Raw genomic sequence first — 13,802 nt, forward strand, 5'->3', positions numbered from 1 at the left:
TTCTCAGAGGCAAGTGCGACCATGCTGTTTTCTTCTCACAGATCCCACCCTTTCTTCCTGGAAAGAAGACAGCCTCGGTTCCCAATGGGTGGGGCTTTAAAGAGTCCAGGAGTGGGAATTTCTAGAATTTGGAATAGAGTGAATTTTCTGACATTTGAGTACAGGACCCAGGGATTCTTGGAGAAGAACTTGGTCACAGAGGAGTTTGACTGACCATAAAAATGAGTCCTGCAGAAGCACTTGATGATTAAAACTTGTTTAAAATCTTAGTTGCAACACATATTGATCTTGGATTTATGGAGAAAGATGTGGTCAGAAGAAATGGTACATGTGTAACACTTGATGAAATTTTAAAACTTGCCCAGGAAAATAAAGTGGATTTTATTTTGTTAGGTGGTGATCTTTTTCATGAAAATAAGCCCTCAAAGAAAATATTACATAACCTGCCTCAAGTTATTAAGAAAATGTTGTATGGGTGATAGTCCTTTCCACTTTGAAATTCTCAGTGATCAATCAGTCGACTTTGGTTTTAGTAAGTTTCCATGGGTGAGCTATCAAGATGGCAATCTCAACATCTCAATTCCAGTGTTTAGTATTCATGATAATCATGATGATCCCATGGGGGCCCATGCATGCTGTGCCCTGGACATTTTAAGTTATGTTGGATTTGTAAATCACTTTGGACGTTCGATGTCCAAGGAGAAGATAAACATTAGTCTGGTTTTGCTTCAGAAAGGAAGCACAAAGATTGCACTATATGATTTAGGATCCATTCCAGATGAAAGGCTCTATCAAATGTTTGTCAATAAGAAAGTAACGATGTTGAGATCAAAAGAAGATGAGAACTCTTGGTTTAACTTATTTGTGATTACAGGAGTAAACATGGAAGTACTAACTTCAGTCCAGAATAATTTTTGGATAACTTCATTGATCTTGTTATCTGGGGCCGTGCACATGAGTGTAAAATAGCTCCAACCAAAAATGAACAACAGGTCAGGCGCGATGGCTCATGCCTGCAGTCCCAGCACTTTGCGAGGCCAAGGTGGGTGGATCGTATGAGGTCAGGAGTTCAAGACCAGCCTAACCAACATGGTAAAACCCCGTCTCTACTAAAAATACAAAATTATCTGGGTGTGGTGCTGCATGCCTGTAATCCCAGCTACTTGGAAGGTTGAAGCAGGAGACTCACTTGAACCTGGGAGGTGAAGGTTGCAGTGAGCTGAGATCGTACCATTGCACTCTAGCCTGGACAACAGAAGTGAAACTCCATCTAAAAAAAAAAGAACAACAACTGTTTTATACCTCACAACCTGGAAGCTTAGTGGTTACTTCTCTTTCCCCAGGAGAAGCTGTAAAGAAACATGTTGGTTTTCTGTGTAATAAAGGGAGGAAAATGAATATGCAGAAAATTCCTCTTCACACAGTGCAGTAGTTTTTCATGAAGGATGTTGTTCTGGCTAATCATCCAGACATTTTTTAACCCAGATAATTGTAAAGTAACCCAAACCATACAAAGCTTCTGTGTGGCGAAGATTGAAGAAAGGCTTGAAAATGCTAAACGGGAACATCTGGGTAATTCTCGCTAGCCAGAGAAGCCTTTTATACCACTGCGAGTGGACTACAGTGGAGGTTTTGAACATTTCAACGTTCTTCACCTTAGTCAGAAATTTGTGGATCTGGTAGCTAATCCAAAAGACATTATCCATTTTTCAGGCATAGAGAACAAAAGGAAAAAACAGGGGAAGAGATCAACTTTAGGAAACTTACCACAAAATCTTCTTCAGAAGGAACAACTTTAAGGGTAGAAGATCTTGTAAAACAATATTTTCAAACTGCAGAGAAGAATGTGCCACTCTCACTGCTAACAGAAAGAGGGATGGGTGAAGCAGTACAAGAATTTGTAGACAAGGAAGAGAAAGATGCCATTGAGGAATTAGTGACATACCAGTTGTAAAAAACACAGCAATTTCTTAAAAAGCATCATATTGATGCCCTAGAAGATAAAATAAATGAGGAAGTATGTCATTTCAGAGAAAACAGACAAAAAAAATTAGTGAAAATGATGACATCCAGATCTCAATCAGAGGCACCTGCTTCTGCCGTTAGTGCTCATGACCTTATGAGTATAGATTTAGCAGAACAGATGGCTAATGACTCTGATGTTAGCATCTCAGCAGTAACCAACAAAGGAAGAGGCTGAGGAAGAGGTGGAAGAGGAGGAAGAGGACAGAATTCAGCATCAGAGGAGGGTCTCAAAGAGGAAGAGCAGGCACTGTTCAGGAGACTTCTACTCATGGCAAGAACTCAAAGACTACTGTGCCAGCATCTAGAAATATGTCTATTATAGATGTCTTTAAATCTACAAGATAGCAGCCTTCCCAAAATGTCACTAAGAATTACTCAGAGGTGATTGAGGTAGATGAATCAGATGTGGAAGAAGACATTTTTCCTACCACTTCATAGACAGATCAAAAGTGGTCCAGCACATCAACCAGCAAAAACATGTCCCAGAGCCAGCTATTAAAAGGGGTTGATTTTGAATCAGATGAGGATGACGATGACAATCCTTTTTATGAACATTAGTTTTTTAAGAAGAAATAGTAGACAATATATTTAGTGGCACTGAGAAATTTGCAAGATACAGGAAAAATCAAAACGTTGCAAGCTAAGAGTTTACAGTTTAAGATTTTAAGTATTGCTTCCTGAGCATGACTCCATAAGTAAGAAATTTCTCAGCTCAAGGACATATGCAATAGCGTTGATTCACCTTGTTTTTTAACCAGGTTGCTATATTAAGAGCTTTGTGTAAATATCATTCTTCTTTTTGTTTTGTTTTGAGACAGAGTTTCGCTCTTGTTGCCCAGGCTGGAGTGCAATGGCACCATCACCACTCACTGCAACCTCTGCCTCCTAGGTTCAAGTAATTCTCCTGCCTCAGACTCCCAAGTAGCTGGGATTGCAGGCACATGCTCCACCATGTCCAGCTAATTTTTTGTATTTTTATTAGAGACGACGGGGTTTCACCATGTTGGTCAGGGTGGTCTCAAACTCTTGACCTCAGGTGATCCACCTGCCTTGGCCTCCCAACGTGTTGGGATTACAGGTGTGAGCCACCCTACCCCTAAACATCATTTTTCAGTAAAGATTAAAATAAATATACCATTTTACATTTCTGCTTCATGATCATTTAGTTTTCTACATTTAGTTTTCTAAATGTAGCTATATAAATTGTTGCATTTAGCCAAAGTTGAGGGAAAGAGCTTATAAAATGTAACTTCTTCATAATTTAATAATTTCCTAGAGGTTCTGGATTTCCTGAAAGTAAAACAAACTATGTGAACCTGTGCCTAAACTCACTGTTCATTAGTATGCATGTTTTTTTCTAATGCTTCCTAAAAGACTGAATGATTAGAAGTACCTTATAGTTTGAACAGGTATGTTTTTATTAAGAGTAGAATAATCACACACAAAAAAATAGTAAGGAGAAAGCTTAGAGCATAAAGGCATGGAGTGGAGAATAATATTTGCTTATGTAAGTATTACTTTCCTTCTCTCCTTTCCCTTAGGCCAAAAAGAAACTTGAGGCAGGATGAAAGGATTGGAGTGGACTGGATAAGGTTTGAGTTGCCACTGGGCCTGACCTACCCTGTCCAAGGAGGCATCCAAGTGAAAGGGAAGTGGAAGATTATGGCAATGTAGGCCTGAGGGTAGCCTCCTTGAGTCCTGTACCCTGAGCAATTGTAGAATGTACTGCGAAACTGGGACACTTTCGAGCATGAGGAGTGCTATTAATAGTCACATAGAGACAACAGGCAAAAACTGGCAAAGTCTTCTGCAAACCAGGAGGTATAATCATCCTACACATACCCCCAGCATGATGTGGGACAGCAGCCAAACGTTTCTCTAGCAGTGGTCCCTGCCATCAAAAGTCATGCAGGAATGCCTGAGGAAGCCAGCAGCTGTGAAAGCTGGGGTCGAGATCAAGGGGATACAAAGTGCACAAATGGGGCCCTGGAGACCCACAGATATGAGGGGAGAAAGTCTCATCCTGGGGGCATGGGTTAGCAGCCCTGTAGTGTGGGCCCCTGAGGACTGAGGATGGCACAGAGACCAGGTGCTCTGCCCCGGCTTAGATAATATGTAAGACCCTTAGAAACACAGGTCACCCCTATGGAGAAGGGAGGCGAGGAGAGAATCCAAAATGACTGAGTTTTTACCTTCAAAGGTGACTGTTTATCTTGAATTGCCAAAATTTTTATTTGGTAATCAATGGGAATTAAGGTTTCATGAGCTAGACACTGAGGAATGAGTGATGTTTTTGTATTCCTGGCCACCATGATGTGTAAAATGTAAAATTATTTCAATTTTCGTTCTAAGATGATCCACATTTGTTTCCAATGTCCCCTGCATCCTCTGAACTTGGTAGAACCTCAGACTATTCCCAAGTAAGTGAAACACACACATCTTCAGACAAGTAGGTTGTAGATATAGACCATGATGGGCAGAGCCTAGCGGGAGGAGCATGAGGATACAGACCTCCAAGTCTCAGCACAAAGAAGTTCAAACCAGGCTGCTACATACAGTCAGAATAACAGCAATAATGATCACAATAACTAATACCCATCTAGTTTTGGATCTGAACCATTTTTACATGTATTCTCATTTCGTTCTCCATTTTTAGATGAGGAAATGGAAGCCCAGATGGGTTGTACGACTTGCTCTACTTTACGCAGCTTTCAGGGACTCAAACCCTGATGCTGTGTTTCATGGTCCATATATTCCTTCCAGGCCCCCCAGCCTGCTGACTCAAGGACCACCACCCAAAAGTATAGAGAAGGGTATTTTCCTACACAAAGAGTATGGAATCCTTCCAGCCATGAAAGAACTCTGTGCATTAACTGTGTTTTGAGAGATCAATTGCTTTCGTTCTCACTTAATGGTATCAGTAGATAGCACACTGGCTATTTGCTCCGCTAACGCCTTGGATTTTTTCCTTACCCGCCTGGTGCAGGCAAAGAAAAAAAGATTTCTTCCTTCCTGTTAATTTGCTAAACATGAATTACTGTTGGTCATCTTTATTGCCTTTTACATACTTATCACTGTGTAAGGAGTTGCTTTGTATTTTTACAGCATTTTTGCTGCATAAATATGCCACACATTTCTTTTAGAACATCATCATTGAAAGAAAACACAGTGCATCTTGGTAAGTTTTAGAACATCGCTATTTATAAAGCATGGAGCAACTCTCTCTAAAAATATTTAAGTGTTTGGCAAATGAAGAAAACACATTGAAGCCATCAGCAAAATATGTGCTAAAGGCTATGCTGTCCTTGCTATCACTGCTTTAAAGAAACACCAAGAAAAAAATAATATCCTCTGTGGGCCTTTAGCAGCCTCTTATAGAAATCATCTGCTTCTTCACTACCTCCTCTCCTTTGGAAGAGAGAAAGAACTGAGCATGGTCCCAAAAAGGAAAAGTAGAGAGTGTGTAAAATGGGAAGTAAATTATTTTCTTGTTTTTAAATGTGGACAAGTTGTGATAATGATCAGGCAACTAGAATCGATGACATTTTGTGATCTTACAGGAAACATTTGAGATGTCAGATCATCAGTAAGCCTGGCCCAACTAGTGCCCTTTATTGCTATAATGTTCTCAAAGATCTTTTTTTTTTTTAACTTGAAAGGCCCTTTACTAATAGACTCAAAGGGCATTTCTAATTCACAAAATCTATTTTGGGGGTCCAATATCTAAATCCGTTTCTCCCTTGTCAGAGTTTTGATGCTGTGATTCCTTTGGTCCAGTTCTTGTTTATGTCACATTGCCTTAGTTTCAATCCTAGGGACTGATCATCACTCATAATTCAATCACTCAAATAAATTCAGTCACAAAAACTCAATCACTCCCAATAAAAATAGCACACTGAGGCTATGTGTGACTCAGTACAAACTTAAATATTTCTTCAGTCCTACAGTGAAAAAACAAATAACGACCCACATTTTGGATGCATTATTCCTACCCTTTATACGCTGATACTGCCTTGCTACCTGGTAGAAAAAAAGAAATGACTCCATCTCTAACCCACACCTGATACAGAAGAATATCATTTTGTTTAGGGTTTCAACTTGATTAAATATTTTGAAGAAACCTCTCACTAATATTTTCCAACATGATGATCACATTGCCTTAAGGGGAACCTCATTAATAAAAACCACAAATATTGGGGATGAGAAAGTAAATAGCAAAACTAAAACAATGCATGTGTTTAGGGAAGTAGTTGTCTAATGAAAAGGATGCCTGAGAGAGCTGTTGATCTGGAGAGGGAAAAGGTGTTTAACAGGCATCAGACAGAGGCAGGTGGACCTGGGCTATGCTGTACATGAGCTGTGTAAACTGGGCAAGTTATTGATCCTGAGTTCCTGTGTCCCCACTGGCACAAGAGAAAAATACAGATTCAATGTTTCTTTGAGGATTATAGATATTGAATATAAAGCATCTAGTCATAGTAAGTGATAAATGAAACATCTTGTCATTCATTGTTATATTATTTCCATTTTAACACCTAGAGTGTTTTTTAAATGTGTCAAAGCATCCACACATGTTTTATTTAAATGTAATGCACATTGAAGCATTTGGCCCAATTTTTTTTTCCAGCTTCCAAAAGCTGACTTGTACAGTGATGATGACCCAGTACCTGTAAAGTTTAGGCCATATCACCAGGGAACTCATTATCCCAAAATGTCAGTGGCCTGATTTAGGATACACTTTGCACAGGCTGGTTAATGGTGAGGAGACTGAAAGCATAGAGGTTCCCCTATAACTATTTAAGGCATCATAAGAGGGCTAAGGTGCTGTGATTAGTTACGACATAAATTAGGAGAAGGCACGAGACAGGGCCAGTAGGGGCAGCAGACCTGACCACACTAAGAATGAAGCAACCGGAGGGACCCACGCATCTGCAGGGGTGCAGACTCCTCAGAGCTGCTCACAGCACTTCCATCATTCCTGTAAGGAGTCCTGGAAAAGGCTAGGGCACATTGTGGGACTTTCAGTTGCTATGGGAAAAAAAAAAAAAAAAAATGGCTCATTTTCTTTTCACATTCAGGTTATCCATACACAGAGTTTTTTGCTTCTCAAAGTGTGGTCCAAGAACCAGCTTCCTGGGCAGCACCTGGGAGCTTATTAGAAATGCAGAATTAGCAGGGTGTGGTGGATTATGCCTGTAATCTCAGCACTTTGGAAGGCCAAGGTGGGTGGACTGCTTGAGGTCAGGAGTTCAAGACCAGCCCGGCCAACATGGTGAAACTCTGTCTCTACTAAAAATACAAAAATCAGCCAGGCATGGTGGTGCATGCCTGTAATCCCAGCTATTTGGGAAGCTGAGGCAGGAGAATCGCTTGAACCTGGAAGGTGGAGGTTGTCGTGAGCCCAGATTGCGCCACCCCACTCCAACCTGGGTAACAGTGAGACTCCATCAAAACAAAACAAAACAAAACAAACAAACAAACAAAAAACGCAGAATCACCCCAGACCTACTGAATCAGGATCTGCATTTTAATAAGGTTTCTCAGTTGATTTGTATGCACATCGAAGTTTGAGGCTTTAGTCTGCACGTATTGGGGGATTGTGTGTATGGAGTGGCTGAACAGGGTGGAGGAGGCATAATTTTTGAGTAGTACAGAAGAAACTGAGACCTACAGAGTTTTAGTAACTTTTCTAAGTGCACCTATCCTTGAATGATTTCAAAATCCATGCTCTTTCACTATTATTCCATAATTTTCATTACTTGAAAAATAGCAATTCTTCAAACTTGAGCTGCATGACTGTTACAGACTACATATGTCTTTATCTATGGCCATACCACCCCAAACGTGCCTGATTTTGTCAAATACATATGTTCTCTGTATAAAATTTCCTCCTGACAAATAGTGGTTAGCAGGATTAGTACAGATCGTCCCAGGTGGGTTGGGGGAAGGGAGAGTAGGAGTAGGGATGAAAATAAAACTCAAACCAGGGCAAGTAATTTTCCCATAATGCAGCACAGACTCCTCTATTAATAGAATAAGACTATATGTGAATTCTCTTTGCCTCAAACCCTAAGACCTGCTTCTGGCCTTCAGCTTCTTAAGACACTGCTTCCTGCCTCAATGGTGCATGAAACCTGCCTTCCTGTGTCTTGATGCCCATTCTGATCATAGCACCTTCTATTAAGTGCTGATATACCATATTTAAATTTTCCCATTGATTTCCTTTGTGAGTTATAACTAAAAAGTAACTGTGGAATGTTGGCATTAACAATATTTGACAAACTAATCAGTTTCTTAATCCATTTTCTTCCTGAAATATAATTTTTCAAGTTTTTCGTTTGTTTGTTTTTTTGAGACGGAGTCTCGCTTCGTCGCCCAGGCTGGAGTGCAGTGGCCAGATCTCAGCTCACTGCAAGCTCTGCCTCCCAGGTTCACGCCATTCTCCTGCCTCAGCCTCCTGAGTAGCTGGGACTACAGGCGTCCGCCACCACGCCCAGCTAATTTTTTGTATTTTTAGTAGAGATGGGGTTTCACCATGTTAGCCAGGATGGTCTCAATCTCCTGACCTCATGATCCGCCTGCCTCGGCCTCCCAAAGTGCTGGGATTACAGGCGTGAGCCACTGCGCCCGGCTAGTATGATCTTTCAAACAGATATGCTACCCATTCAGAGCTAGACAGACCATGTTTTATCCTTGGCAAATAGGAGGTGAGGCTGTGGAGACTGCATGGTGAGGCAGGGAGGAAGGCGGAAAATAAGCAGCCCAACTTTCCTCTCCTCTTGCCCTCTCATTCTTCTGCTGGTGCAAGAGGAGAGGCCAAGCCCAACAGGAAGCCAGAGGCCAAGGGAGCCAGATAATAGTCTGTAGAGGTTGGACAATCAGGGCACAGAAAAGACAGAGGTTGAGAATATATCTGCAGGAGAAACAGAATAATCAGCAAGTGGAGGATGTTCTAAAATGGCCACTGTCTCCACAGTAGATGAAAGAGCTGCCTGGGAATGGAGGCTGCCTGAAGTTGGAGGCCATGAATTTATAGTAGCACTTGCTAGTGCAGACCTGTTACTACCTCCTGGAGTGCCCAGAAGTCCAGTTGTAAGCCTGGAGAAATGGGGTGGTTTGGCTGAGTTGGAGTTTTGCAGGCAGGAGAAATGAAAGCACAGTGGAGGTGAGGAATTTGACACTGGAAAAACATCAGTGACGGACAATGGTATGTAATACTTGTGAATAAGATATTGAAAAGAGGAAGCTACTAGTAGAAAAAAAAAGTCAAATTCCTGGAGGTGAGACCGGGCGGTACACTGCTGTGCTTCTCAGTGGTCTCTGGAGAGTCAAAGCTGTCTCTGAATGGACAGGAAACTGGGCCAAAACAGGCATTTATTTCTATTGCTGAGCTTCCTGTCATGAGCATCTCTTCAGGTTGTGTTGGTTTGTTTTTGTCTGGCACATCTTTTTGTGTTGGTGAACAGCAGCTTCTGCATTCCACATACATATCATCAGACTATAAATCACAATGCCCACCTGGCTCCCGATCACACTGGTGACCGCATCATTCAGGGCATTGTATTTTGAGCACGGCAACATGCCATTTAACATGCTATCATATGCTCATCCAAGGAATGAGCACATAGCTAACAAATTCCAATCAGAGCCCTTCTACAGGACTGATGTGTGGACAAGGGGAGAGAGGAGACCTCTATTTCTGTTATATTGTATCATATTGCATCGTATTGTATTGTATTCTATTCTATTCTACTGTATTGTATTGTACTGTATTGCACTGTATTGTATCCCTATGGCATTGTAAGCCAAAGTCTGCAAGCCTAGGTCTGCCAAGATCCAGGGTGGCTCTCAGGTGGAGAAAGTCTATCAGAAACAGGAGGAAAAATACAAGACCAACATTCAAAAAGACAGACAAGAAGAACAGAAAGATGTAGAGATAAAATGCCCTGACAAAATCATTTGAGGTCCTCAATCCAGTAGTGTATGGATCTATCCCATTGACTGCCAGGATTAATGAGACAATAAAGTCCCTTTCATGCTGATTTTTACAGGGTTCCAACTGGTTTTTATAGGGTTTCTGCTGTTTCTCACCAAAAGGAAGCTGAGTAATACAATAGTCTGAACCTGTCACAAGTGCCTAGCTTGGTTCTGGAATTGGTTGGTTATTTAGAACTCCATGTAGGCTTAGGCTGAACCTTCCTGGCCAGAAGGACTCAGGCTGTTACCTACCCCAATCCCTCTAACTTGTTCCTCAGGCCCAGTCAAAAGTCACTCTGTCATGGAGGCCACCCAGGCCACCCAGATACCTGTGGTCATTCCACCTTTCACCTGGAGCTAATTCAATTCAGCATCGTTGAATGATGACAATATAAAGAATCAGAGACTCAGAAACTTTTCAGGCCTGATACAAATTACAGTGTGTGAAGAGCTGGCCAAGCCCCTTAATTTTACAGATGGGTAAACTGAGACCAGGGAGGCTCAGAGACTTGCCCATGGGCACTCAACTATAACACACTGCAGGCGGCCAGGGGAGGGACCTAATATTTATCTAAATGTATTGAGCAATTACTATGTGCCACATTGTGAGCTTTACAAATGTCCCCTCATTCTCCAAACCACCCTGCAAAGTTGGGCTTATTACTGCCATTTTCCAGATGAGGATGCCGAAGATCACAGATTTTTTTTTTTTTTTTTGAGACGGAGTCTTGCTCTGTCGCCCGGGCTGGAGTGCAGTGGCGGCAATCTCTGCTCACTGCAAGCTCCGCCTCCCGGGTTCACGCCATTCTCCTGCCTCGGCCTCCTGAGTAGCTGGGACTACAGACGCCCGCCACCACGCCCTGCTAGTTTTTTGTATTTTTAGTAGAGACGGGGTTTCACTGTGTTAGCCAGGATGGTCTAGATCTCCTGACCTCGTGATCCGCCCTCCTCGCCTCCCAAAGTGCTGGATTACAGGCATGAGCCGCGGCACCTGGCCTTTTTTTTGAGACGGAGCCGCTCTGTCGCCCAGGCTGGAGTGCAGGGGCGTGATCTCGGCTCACTGAAAGCTCAGCCTCCCGGTTCACGCCATTCTCCTGCCTCGGCCTCCTGAGTAGCTGGGACTACAGACGCCCGCCACCACGCCCTGCTAGTTTTTTGTATTTTTAGTAGAGACGGGGTTTCACTGTGTTAGCCAGGATGGTCTAGATCTCCTGACCTCGTGATCCGCCCTCCTCGGCCTCCCAAAGTGCTGGGATTACAGGCATGAGCCGCGGCACCTGGCCTTTTTTTTGAGACGGAGCCGCTCTGTCGCCCAGGCTGGAGTGCAGGGGCGTGATCTCGGCTCACTGAAAGCTCAGCCTCCCGGGTTCACGCCATTCTCCTCCCTCAGCCTCCTGAATAGCTGGGACGGCAGGCGCCCACCACCACGCCCCGCTAATTTTTTTGTATTTATAGTAGAAACGTGGTTTCACCGTGTTAGCCAGGATGGGATCACAGATTTTTTAATAACTTGCCACGGACAATTCAATGGCTGAGCTGGAATGCATGCCTTGATCTCTCTGCTTCAGTGCCCTCCCACGTCTGTTTGTTTTTGAAAGAGGGTCTTGCTCTGTCACCCAGGCTGGGGTACAGTGGCATGATCACGGATTACTGCAGCTCGACCTCCAGGGCTCAAAGGATTTTCCTGCCTCAACCTCTGGAGTAGCTGGGGCTGCAGGCAAGGCACGCACCACCACACCCGGCTAATTTTTTGTATTTTTTTTGTAGAGGCAGGGTTTTGCCATGTTGCCCAGGCTAGTCTCAGACTCCTGGGCTCAAGCAGTTCACCCATCTCAGCCTCCCAAAGTGCTGGGGTTACAGGCGGGAGCCATCACGCCCTGCACCCTCCTGCCTTTTTAAAATTCCGCAGTGTTAGCTCCCCATTCCAAAGATAGAATAAAAATCTGAAGAAGTTGTAATATAGCTTTAATTTTAAGATATCCCAAGCAGATGCTGTCTGGGTTATACTGGAAGCCGGCCTTTCCAATAATCTCTGTACCATAAAATATTTCTCACTATGACCTTTAAGGAATGTTTTACCATACATTATAGTCCTAAGCAGTGAAATATGTTACAAAAGCTCCAAACTTCCGAGTACTTTCATCCATGAGTAAGATGGAACAGGAAGGAAAGGGAAAACAAAAGACTCTGCCTGTCAAAATAAAATGTAGCTGACATCTGCCAAAGCACTTTTTCCCGGAATGTCTAATTATTAAACCAGGGGCTGTGATAGAGAAGTCAACTATTTCATTCTCTTCACTCCTGCAAAAAGCCCTTTAGAAGCTCCATTCAGCAACAGAAGAAAAAATTCTTCTGAGGACTATGCAAAATTCGGTTTTATTTGAAAGAAAATCCTGCCATCTCCTTGGCAAGAGGTGTATGCCACGAACAGGAGATAAAACAGGGTGATCCAAACAGCTCAATTTCACCCTGGGGCCTCCAGACTTCCTCCTGGGCATGGGCCTTCCCCAGCTCAGCTTTAAAGGGCTGCCAGTTACAAGGCACAAAATCAAAGAGCAGGCACACTGTCCCTCTGACTCCAAGAACCCTAGATTCTTGAATGTTCATTTCTGTTATTATTAATGATAGCTAACATTTACTGAGCACTAAGCATGTGCTATGCATTATGCTATGTACTTAACGTGCATCGTCTCATTTAAATGCCACAACAGGCCAGGCACCATGGCTCATGCCTATAATCCCAGCACTTTGGGAAGCCAAGGTGTGTGGATCACTTGAGGTCAGGAGTTCGAGACCAGCTCGCCTAACATGGTGAAACCCTGTCTCTACTAAAAATGCAAAAATTATCCAGACGTGGTGGCACACAGCTCTAATCTCAGCTACTTTGGAAGCTGAGACAGGAGAATCGCTTGAACCCGGATGTGGAGGTTGCAGTGCAGAGATCATGCCACTGCACTCCAGCCTGGGCGACAGAATGAGACTCCATCAAAAGAAAATAAAAAATAAAATAAATGTCACAACAACTCTATAAAGTAGATATCCCCAGCTGGGTGCGGTGGCTCATGCCTGTAATCCCAGCACTTTGGGAGGCCGAGGTGAGCGGATCACGAGGTCAGGAGATTGAGACCATGGTGAAACCCCATCTCTACTAAAAATACAGAAAATTAGCTGGGTGCGGTGGCAGGCACCTGTAGTCCCAGCTATTCGGGAGGCTGAGGCAGGAGAATGGTGTGAACCCTGGAGGCAGAGCTTGCAGTGAGCCGAGATTGTGCCACTGCACTCCAGCCTGGGTGACAGAGTGGCACGCCATCTCAAAAAAAATAAACAAAACAAAATAAATAAAGTAGATAGCCCAATTATCTTTATTTTATAAATGAGGAAATTAAGACTTGGAAAGGTAAAGTAATTTATTTGAGAGAAACATCTGTTTTGTGCCTCCAGCATGGAGCCATCTCAGGGGAGATGAGGTGGGAAGGGAAGGAAGTCAGTCTTTTTAGCATCTACTATGTGACCAACACCGAACTAGGTACTTTGTTTCTTATCTCTTCTTCACCATAAGCCTGGTTTCTATAAGACAGGCCTATTTTGTGTAAGAGTTAACTAAGAACTCAGAGAAATTCAGTAACTAGACTACAGCTAGTAGATGATTGAGTGATGATTTGATGCAGATCACCTGTTCCTAACATACCTTTCTATATACATCATATGTGCATAGATTATTTGTATCCTGGCTCTGTGATACTAGCTGCACGATTTTGGGCAAGTCTCTGAGCTTTAGTTTCCCCAGTTTTAAAGGAGGA

General features: G+C 42.9%; 1 pseudogene; it reads left to right on the forward strand.

The window, feature by feature from the left end:
• Nucleotides 1-221: 221 nt before the first annotated feature.
• LOC117084543 lies at nucleotides 222-2,617 on the forward strand (annotated as a pseudogene).
• The last annotated feature ends 11,185 nt before the right edge of the window (nucleotides 2,618-13,802 follow it).

Source organism: Trachypithecus francoisi, unplaced genomic scaffold (genome assembly GCF_009764315.1).
Source record: "Trachypithecus francoisi isolate TF-2019V2 unplaced genomic scaffold, Tfra_2.0 Lachesis_group0, whole genome shotgun sequence".
In the NCBI taxonomy this organism is placed as follows: domain Eukaryota; kingdom Metazoa; phylum Chordata; class Mammalia; order Primates; family Cercopithecidae; genus Trachypithecus; species Trachypithecus francoisi.